The sequence below is a fragment of the Pristiophorus japonicus genome, chromosome 11 (genome assembly GCF_044704955.1).
Source record: "Pristiophorus japonicus isolate sPriJap1 chromosome 11, sPriJap1.hap1, whole genome shotgun sequence".
Classification (NCBI taxonomy): Eukaryota; Metazoa; Chordata; class Chondrichthyes; family Pristiophoridae; genus Pristiophorus; species Pristiophorus japonicus.
Genome location: NC_091987.1, coordinates 214,994,210 through 215,003,696, shown reverse-complemented (window position 1 = coordinate 215,003,696; position 9,487 = coordinate 214,994,210). Strand labels below are relative to the sequence as shown.

The 9,487-nt window shown below is 48.7% G+C and overlaps 1 pseudogene; it reads right to left on the bottom strand.

Annotated features, from left to right (window-relative positions):
* Positions 1 to 7,181: 7,181 nt before the first annotated feature.
* LOC139276551 (U2 spliceosomal RNA) lies at positions 7,182 to 7,409 on the bottom strand (annotated as a pseudogene).
* Positions 7,410 to 9,487: the final 2,078 nt, after the last annotated feature.

Genomic DNA, 9,487 nt, shown 5'->3' with positions numbered 1-9,487 from the left:
TTTCAGTTCCTTTCAAAAGCTTTACGTTCACCATTTCAGGTCAGAGTCAGTCACAAGGACAAACCTTGTTTTATCATTTAAGATTAGTGTGAACTTATTTTTAAGTGATGTGGTGTTTTTTCCTGTGAGGCGGAGACTGCTCCTGGGGCAGCGAGCACACACCCAGCTTCCGCACAGTCCCGTGGGGTAAAGAGAAAAATAATCAGAAAAGTTCCGTTCAAATTCACAAAATAGAAGTGCAGTTTACTGTGCAACTATCCACCCCCTGTTCCCGATCCCCCCGCTCGTTCCCCCCCAATCCCCCATCCTCCCAATCCCACCCCCCCATCCTCCACTCCCCCCCAAACCCATCCCCCACCCCCAATCCCCCCCGTTCATACCCCACTCCCCAATCCACCCACCCTCCACTCCTTGCCCCCAATCCCCCTACAACCCCCTATCACCCCCTCCCCTATCTTTGAGTGGGGTGAGGGGGCCGGGAGGTGCTCCAAGCAATTTGCTTGGGATGAATCTTAACTCCCCAAAATCGGCTGGCTTGGAGCCACGCCAGAAGTTAAAATGCAAAACCTCTGGAAGCGGACTGCTCCCGCCTCGAACCCGTCCACGTGAGGTGGGATGAGCGACCAATCGGCTCGCGGGTTGACCATTTGAACACTGCAATGAGGCTGCCTGCCTTTGTCCGAACAGGGATTTTATTTTTAATCACAGGCAAGCCTCGGGGAACTCGGCAGCTGAAAGTGGGCGTGGAGGACTGAATCCATGAGGTGTGTAGCTCTACAGAACTGCCTGTGGGCCAGGAGGGGCCGGATTCCCTCCCGGCCCGACAACCTACCCCCAACCCCCCAACCCCGCGCAATCGAGGGGATGAATGGCCGACTCCTGTTCCTATTTATTATATACATGACATTTGGAAAACCTGTTCTTACATAAGAACATAAGAAATAGGAGCAGGAGTCGGCCATAAGGCCCCTCGAGCCTGCTCTGCCATTTAATACGATCATGGCTGATCCAATTGTGGACTCAGGTCCACTTCCCTGCCCACTCTCCATAATCCCTTATCCCCTTATCGATTAAGAAACTGTCTATCTCTGTCTTAAATTTATTCAATGTCCCAGCTTCCACAGATCTCTGAGGCAGCAAATTCCACAGATTTACAACCCTCAGAGAGAAGAAATTTCTCCTCATCTCAGTTTTAAATGGCCGGCCCCTTATTCTAAGATTACGCCCTCTAGTTCTAGTCTCCCCCATCAGTGGAAACATCCTCTCTGCATCCACCTTATCAAGCCCCCTCATAATCTTATACGTTTCGATAAGATCACCTCTCATTCTTCTGAATTCCAATGAGTAGAGGCCCAACCTACTCAACCTTTCCTCATAAGTCAACCCCCTCATCCCCGGAATCAACCGAGTGAACCTTCTCTGAACTGCCTCCAAAGCAAGTATATCCTTTCGTAAATACGGAGACCAAAACTGCACGCAGTACTCCAGGTGTGGCCTCACCAATACCCTTATAACTGTAGCAAGACTTCTGGCAGCACCCCCTCCCTCCCACACAGAACTTGCCTCCAGGCTAAAAATCCAGGCCTTTGAGTCCGATAAATTCAACCCCGTTTTCTGCAACTGAATTTGAACCCTGCAATGCCACAGCTGCCCAATAGATGGCATGCAGGCTACATTTCGGAAGTCTGAATGGAGGGGAGCACTGGGCAGCTCGTCTCACCCCCCTTACCCTTTCCCCATAGCCCCGCAATTGTTTTTCCTTCAGGTACTTATCCAATTCCCTTTTGAAAGCCACGATTGAGTCTGTCTCCACCACCCTTTCAGGCAGCGCATTCCAGATCCTAACCACTCGCTGCATAAAAAAGGTTTTTCTTAAATCTGTGTCCTCTGGTTCTCAACCCTTCTTCAATAAAGAAAAGAAAGACTTAGATTTCTATAGCGCCTTTCATGACCGCCAATGTCGCAAAGCACTTTACAGCCAATGAAGTATTTTGAAGTGTAGTCACTGTTGTAAGGTGGGAAACGTGGCAGCCAACTTGCGCACAGCAAGCTCCCACAAACAGCAATGTGATGTCGGTTGAGGGATAAATATTGGCCAGGACACCGGGGAGAACTCCCCTGCTCTTCTTCGAAATAGAGCCCTGGGATCTTTTACATGCACCTGAGAGGACAGACAGGGCCTCGGTTTAACGTCTCATCAGTAAGAGCAATACCTCCGACAGTGCGCCCTCCGTACTGCACTGGAGTGACATCCTGGAATGGGACTTGAACCCACGACCTTCTGACTCAGAGGCGAGAGTGCTGCCCACTGAACCACGGGCTGACACAATGGGAACAGTTTCTCTCTCTATCTACTCTGTCCAGACCCCTCATGATTTTGAACACCTCGATCAAATCTCCCCTCAACCTTCTCTGCTCCAAGGAGAACAACCCCAGCTTCTCCAGTCTATCCACGCCACTGAAGTCCCTCATCCCTGGAACCATTCTCGTAAATCTCCTCTGCACCCTCTCTAAGGCCTTCACATCCTTCCTAAAGTGCACTGCCCAGAATTGGACACAACACTGCAGTTGTGGTCGAACCAGTGTTTTATACAAGCTCATCATAACTTCCTTGCTTTTGTACTCTGTGCCTCTATTTATGAAGTCCAGGATCCCATAAGCTTTTTTAACCACTTTCTCAACCTGCCCTGCCACCTTCACCGATTTGTGCCCATCTACCCCCAGGTCTCTCTGTTCATGCACCCACTTTAGGATTTAGTTTATATTACCTCTCCTCGTTCTTGCTACCAAAATGTATCACTTTGCAATTTTTCAGCATTAAACTTCATCTGCCACGTGCCCGCCCATTCCACCAGCCTGTCTGTGTCCTCCTGAAATCTATCCCTCTCCTCCTCACTGTATTTCCAAGTTTTGTGTCATCTGCAGATTTTGAAATTGTGCCCTGTACACCCACATCCAAGTCATTAATATATATCAAGAAAAGCAGTGGTCCCAGTACCGATCCCTGGGGAACACCACTGTATACCTTCCTCCAGTCCGAAAAACAACCGCTCACCACTACTCTCTGTTTCCTGTCACTGAGCCAATTCCATAGAAACATAGAAACATAGAAAATAGGTGCAGGAGTAGGCCATTCGGCCCTTCGAGCCTGCATCGCCATTCAATGAGTTCATGGCTGAACATGCAACCTCAGTACCCCATTCCTGCTTTCTCGCCATACCCCTTGATCCCCCTAGTAGTAAGGACTACATCTAACTCCTTTTTGAATATATTTAATGAATTGGCCTCAACAACTTTCTGTGGTAGAGAATTCCACAGGTTCACCACTCTCTGGGTGAAGAAGTTTCTCCTCATCTCGGTCCTAAATGGCTTACCCCTTATCCTTAGACTATGACCCCTGGTTCTGGACTTCCCCAACATTAATAAGAACATAAGAACATAAGAATTAGGAACAGGAATAGACCGTCTAGCCCCTCGAGCCTGCTCAGCCATTCAATAAGATCATGGCTGATCTGGCCTTGGACTCAGCTCCACTTACCCGCCCGCTCCCCGTAATCCTTAATTCTCTTATTGGTTAAAAATCTATCTATCTGTGATTTGAATACATTCAATGAGCTAGCCTCAACTGCTTCCTTGAGTAGAGAATTCCACAGATTCACAACCCTCTGGGAGAAGAAATTCCTTCTCAACTCGGTTTTAAATTGGCTCTCCCGTATTTTGAGGCTGTGCCCCCTAGTTCTAGTCTCCCCGACCAGTGGAAACAACCTCTCTGCCTCTATCTTGTCTACCCCTTTCATTATTTTAAATGTTTCTATAAGATCACCCCTCATCCTTCTGAACTCCGAGTAAAGACTCAGTCTACTCAATCTATCATCATAAGGTAACCCCCTCATCTCCGGAATCAGCCTAGTGAATCGTCTCTGTACCCCCTCCAAAGCTAGTATATCCTTCCTTAAGTAAGGTGACCAAAACTGCATGCAGTACTCCAGGTGCGGCCTCACCAATACCCTGTACAGTTGCAGCAGGACCTCCCTGCTTTTGTACTCCATCCCTCTCGCAATGAAGGCCAACATTCCATTCGCCTTCCTGATTACCTGCTGCACCTGCAAACTAACTTTTTGGGATTCATGCACAAGGACCCCCAGGTCCCTCTGCACTGCAGCATGTTGTAATTTCTCCCCATTCAAATAATATTCCCTTTTACTGTTTTTTTTCCCAAGGTGGATGACCTCACATTTTCCGACATTGTATTCCATCTGCCAAACCTTAGCCCATTCGCTTAACCTATCTAAATCTATTTGCAGCCTCTCTGTGTCCTCTACACAACCCGCTTTCCCACTAATCTTTGTATCATCTGCAAATTTTGTTACACTACACTCTGTCCCCTCTTCCAGGTCATCTATGTATATTGTAAACAGTTGTGGTCCCAGCACCGATCCCTGTGGCACACCACTAACCACTGATTTCCAACCCGAAAAGGATCTATTTATCCAGATTCTCTGCTTTCTGTTAGCCAGCCAATTCTCTATCCATGCTAATACATTTCCTCTGACTCCACGTACCTTTATCTTCTGCAGTAACCTTTTGTGTGGCACCTTATCGAATGCCTTTTGGAAATCTAAATACACCACATCCATCGGTACACCTCTATCCATCGTGCTCGTTATATCCTCAAAGAATTCCAGTAAATTAATTACACATGATTTCCCCTTCATGAATCCATGTTGCGTCTGCTTGATTGCACTATTCCTATCTAGATGTCCCGCTATTTCTTCCTTAATGATAGCTTCAAGCATTTTCCCCATTACAGATGTTAAACTAACCGGCCTATAGTTACCTGCCTTTTGTCTGCCCCCTTTTTTAAACAGAGGCGTTACATTAGCTGCTTTCCAATCCGCTGGTACCTCCCCAGAGTCCAGAGAATTTTGGTAGATTATAACAAATGCATCTGCTATAACTTCCGCCATCTCTTTTAATACCCTGGGATGCATTTCATCAGGACCAGGGGACTTGTCTACCTTGAGTCCCATTAGCCTGTCCAGCACTACCCCCGTAGTGATAGTGATTGTCTCAAGGACCTCCCTTCCCACATTCCCGTGACCAGCAATTTCTGGCATGGTTTCTGTGTCTTCCACTGTGAAGACTGAAGCAAAATAATTGTTTAAGGTCTCAGCTATTTCCACATTTCCCATTATTAAATCCCCTTTCTCATCTTCTAAGGGACCAACATTTACTTTAGTCACTCTTTTCCGTTTTATATATCGGTAAAAGCTTTTACTATCTGTTTTTATGTTTTGCGCAAGTTTACCTTCGTAATCTATCTTTCCTTTCTTTATTGCTTTCTTAGTCATTCTTTGCTGTCGTTTAAAATTTTCCCAATCTTCTAGTTTCCCACTAACCTTGGCCACCTTATACGCATTGGTTTTTAATTTGATACTCTCCTTTATTTCCTTGGTTATCCACGGCTGGTTATCCCTTCTCTTACCGCTTTCCGTATCCGTGCTGCCACTGTCCCTTTTATTCCATGGGCTTCAACTTTGCTGGCAAGCCTGTTATGTGGCACTTTGTCGAATGCCTTTTGGAAATCCATATACACCACGCCAACCGCATTGCCCTCATCAAAAAACTCGATCCAGTTAGTTAAACATGATCTTCCTTTAACAAATCTGTGCTGGCTTTCCTTAATTAATCCAGGCTTGTCCAAGTGACTGTTTTGTCTGGATTATTGTTTCTAAAAGCTTCCCCACTACTGAGGTTAAGCTGACTGGCCTGTAGTTGCTGGGTTTATCTTTACACCCTTTTTTGAACAAGGGTGTAAAATTTGCAATTCTCCAGTCCTAGATGGTACGCATTGCAGCCACGGTGCGCCGGTGGTGGAGGGAGTGAATGTTGAAGGTGGTGGATGGGGAGCTGATCAAGCGGCTGCTTTGTCCTGGATGGTGTCGAGCTTCTCGAGTGTTGTTGGAGCTGCACTCATCCAGGCAAGTGGAGAGTGTTCCATCACACTCCTGACTTGTCGATGATGGAAAGGCTCTGGGGAGACAGGAGGTGAGACACTCGCCACAGAATACCCAGTCTCTGACCTGCATCGCCTTTAATGTTAGTGAATCTGGTAGGCAGGAGGTTTAATGAAAGAAAGACTTCCATTTCCATACCGCCTTTCACGATCTCAGGAAGGCATATTTTTTTTCATTGTGTAGTCATTGTTATAACGTAGGAAACGCGGTTGATGCAGCAAGTTGTTGTGATCGGGAACGCGCTGCCTGAAAGGGCGGTGGCAGCAGATTCAATCGTAACTTTCAAAAGGGAATTGGATAAATACATGAATACGAAAAACTTGCAGGGCTGCGGGGAAAGAGCGGGGGGAGTGGGACTAATGGGATCGCTCTTTCACAGAGCCGGCACAGGAACAATGGGCCGAATGGCCTCCTCCTGTGCTAACCTCTGCCATATTTCCCCCCTTTTTTTTTACACCTCTTTTGTTCTCTTTCCCACGGCAGCTGGAGATGATCCCACCTCGACTCATCTTTTGTTTCTTAACTTGTCCCGTTACCGTCTCAATTTGGCCCATCATCTCTTTTGTTTCTTAATCTCCCCTGTCTTCCACCCTATCACAGACCTGCCCTTTTGTTCTTTCCTCCTCTTCCCCCCCCCCCTCGCTCTCAGGGCCCTTTGCAATTCCTTAAGAACCTGTTACATCTCTGACTTTTCACAGACCTGAAACGTTAACTCTGTTTCTCTCTCCACAGATGCTGCCTGACCCATTGAGATTTCTGGCATTTTCTGTTTTTACTGCTTCTGTGCTGTATCATTTTGTGATAGCTAGGTGGTTTCGCTGAACAGCAATCTGGATCGGAGCCATAACGAGATAGGAGACAGCCATCATATTAGGCAGTCCTTTGGAATCGAGAAAGACTTGCTTCCACTCTAACAATTAGTTCTTAGGTGGCTGAACAGTCCAATACGAGAACCCTGTCACAGGTGGGACAGACAGTGGTTGAAGGAAAGGGAGGGTGGGACTGGTTTGCCACACGTTCCTTCTGCTGCCTGCGCTTGTTTTCTGCATTTTTTTTTAATTCGTTGCCAATCTTTCCAATTCTTTGTCAAATCACAAACGCCAGAGGTCACCTTGCACACATCTAGGATCACTCTGCGCCAATGCTCTTAGCCAAAAGGCCTAGAGCCACTGCACCGTTCCTGGAAGTACTGCAATACCAGGTTCGTGCCATGGAGGTGGATGGGTCAGGTCCCCCACACACCTCCGTGGAGGTGGATGGGTCAAGCCACCCCACCCACCTCCTATTTCCAAAAAGCATAGGAGAACCACCTTCCTGATCCAGGGAGAACCACTTTGGGGTTCCCTGTCAGGTCAGTTACGCATGATCTTAGCCAAAAGGCCGAGAAGCGCTTGTTTTCTGCATGCTCTCGGCGACGAGACTCGAGGTGCTCAGTGCCCTCCCGGATGCACTTCCTCCACTTAGGGCGGTCTTTGGCCAGGGACTCCCAGGTGTCAGTGGGGATGTTGCACTTTATCAGGGAGGCTTTGAGGGTGTCCTTGTAATGTTTCCTCTGCCCACCTGTGGCTTTGCCGTGTAGGCGTTCCGAGTAGAGCGCTTGCTTTGGGAGTTTCATATCTGGCATGCAAACAATGTGGCCTGCCCAGCGGTGCTGATCGCGTGTGGTCAGTGCTTCAATGCTGGGGATGTTGGCCTGGTCGAGGACGCTAACATTGGTGCGTCTGTCCTCCCAGGGCATTTGTAGGATCTTACAGAGACATCGTTGGTGGTATTTGTCTCTGTCTCTGAGCCATACAGGAGGGCAGGTATTACTACAGTATTGAGCTTGGTGGCAGATTTGAGAGCCTGGTCTTCAAACATTCTTTTCCTCAGGCGGCCGAAGGCTACACTGGCGCACTGGAGGCGGTGTTGAATCTCATTGTCAATGTCTGCCCTTGTTGATAAGAGGCTCCCGTTGTATGGGAAATGGTCCTCGGTGTCCAGAGCCGCGTCGTGGATCTTGATGACTGGGGGGCAGTGCTGTGCGGTGAGGACAGGCTGGTGGAGGATGTTTAGCTTAACGCCATGCTTTCGTATGCCTCAGTAAATACATTAACTATGACTTGGAGTTCAGCCTCTGTATGAGCGCAGACGCAGGCATCATCCACGTACTATGGCTTGAACGACAGAGGTTGGGGTGGTCTTGGACCTGGCCCGGAGACGGCGAAGGTTGAACAGCTTCCCACTGGTTCTGTAGTTTAGTTTCACTCCAGCGAGGAGCTTGTTGACTGTGAGGTGGAGCATGGTGGCGTGGAAGATTGAGAAGAGGGTTGGGGCGATGACGTAGCCCTGTTTGACCCCGGGTCTGGACGTGAATCGGGTCTGTGATGGATCTATTGGTAAGGATCACGGCCTGCATGTTGTCGTGGATCAGGCGGAGGATGGTGACGAACTTTTGAGGGCATTCGAAACGGGGCAGGATGCTCCATAGACCCTCGCGGTTGACAGTGTCAAAGGCACTTTATAAGGTCGAAGAAGGCCATGTATAAAGGCTGGTGCTGCTCCCTGCAGCTGTCGCGCTGCAAAGATCATATCCGTTGTGCCCCGTAGGGGACAAAATCCGCACTGTGACTCCGGGAGGAGCTCCTCGGCCACAGGGACAAGACGGTTGAGGAGGACTCTAGCGATGACTTTCCCAGTGGCTGATAGCAGGGAGATTCCTCTGTCGTTGCCGCAGTCGGACTTGTCCCCTTTGTTAAAGGTGTCATGATCACTACAACTCTGAGATCTCCCGGCATGCTCTCCTCCCTGGATGAGAGAGATGAGGTCATGTATCCGTGCCAGCAGCGCCTCTCCGCCATACTTCAGTGCCTCAGCAGGGATTCCATCCACTCCCGTAGCCTTGTTGTTCTTAATGTCTTATGGCTTTTTCTACCTCGTGCAGTGCTGGGGTTTTACTGAGGTGGTGGCGGGTAGCATACTGCGGGATGGAGTCGCGAACACTCGAGTCAAAGGCAGAGTCTCGATTGAGGAGATCTTCAAAGTTCTCCTTCCAGCGGGTCCTGACTGCCTCAGTGTCCTTGATGAGTGTTTCCCCGTTCTTGGTCTGAAGTGGGTTGGGGCCTTGAGTGTTTGGCCCGTAGGTGGCCTTGACTGTGATGAAGAATCCTCGTACATCATGGCTGTCGGCCAGCTGCTGAATCTCTTGTGCTTTCTCCATCCACCACCTGTTCTTTAGGTCCCAGGTTTTTTGTTGAACCTCAGCCTTGAGCCGTTTGTAATGCTGCCTTGCTGCCCTGGCATTGGGTTGTTGTTTAAGGATCAGAAATGTCCTGTGCTTGCGATCTATTAGCTCTTGGATCTCCTGGTCATTCTCATCAAACCAGTCTTGGTGTTTCCTGGTTGAGTGACTGAGCGTCTCTTCGCAGGCACTGGTTATGGAGGTCTGGAGGGCAGACCAGATGCTGTGGGCGTTCTGTGTCTTGGGGTCA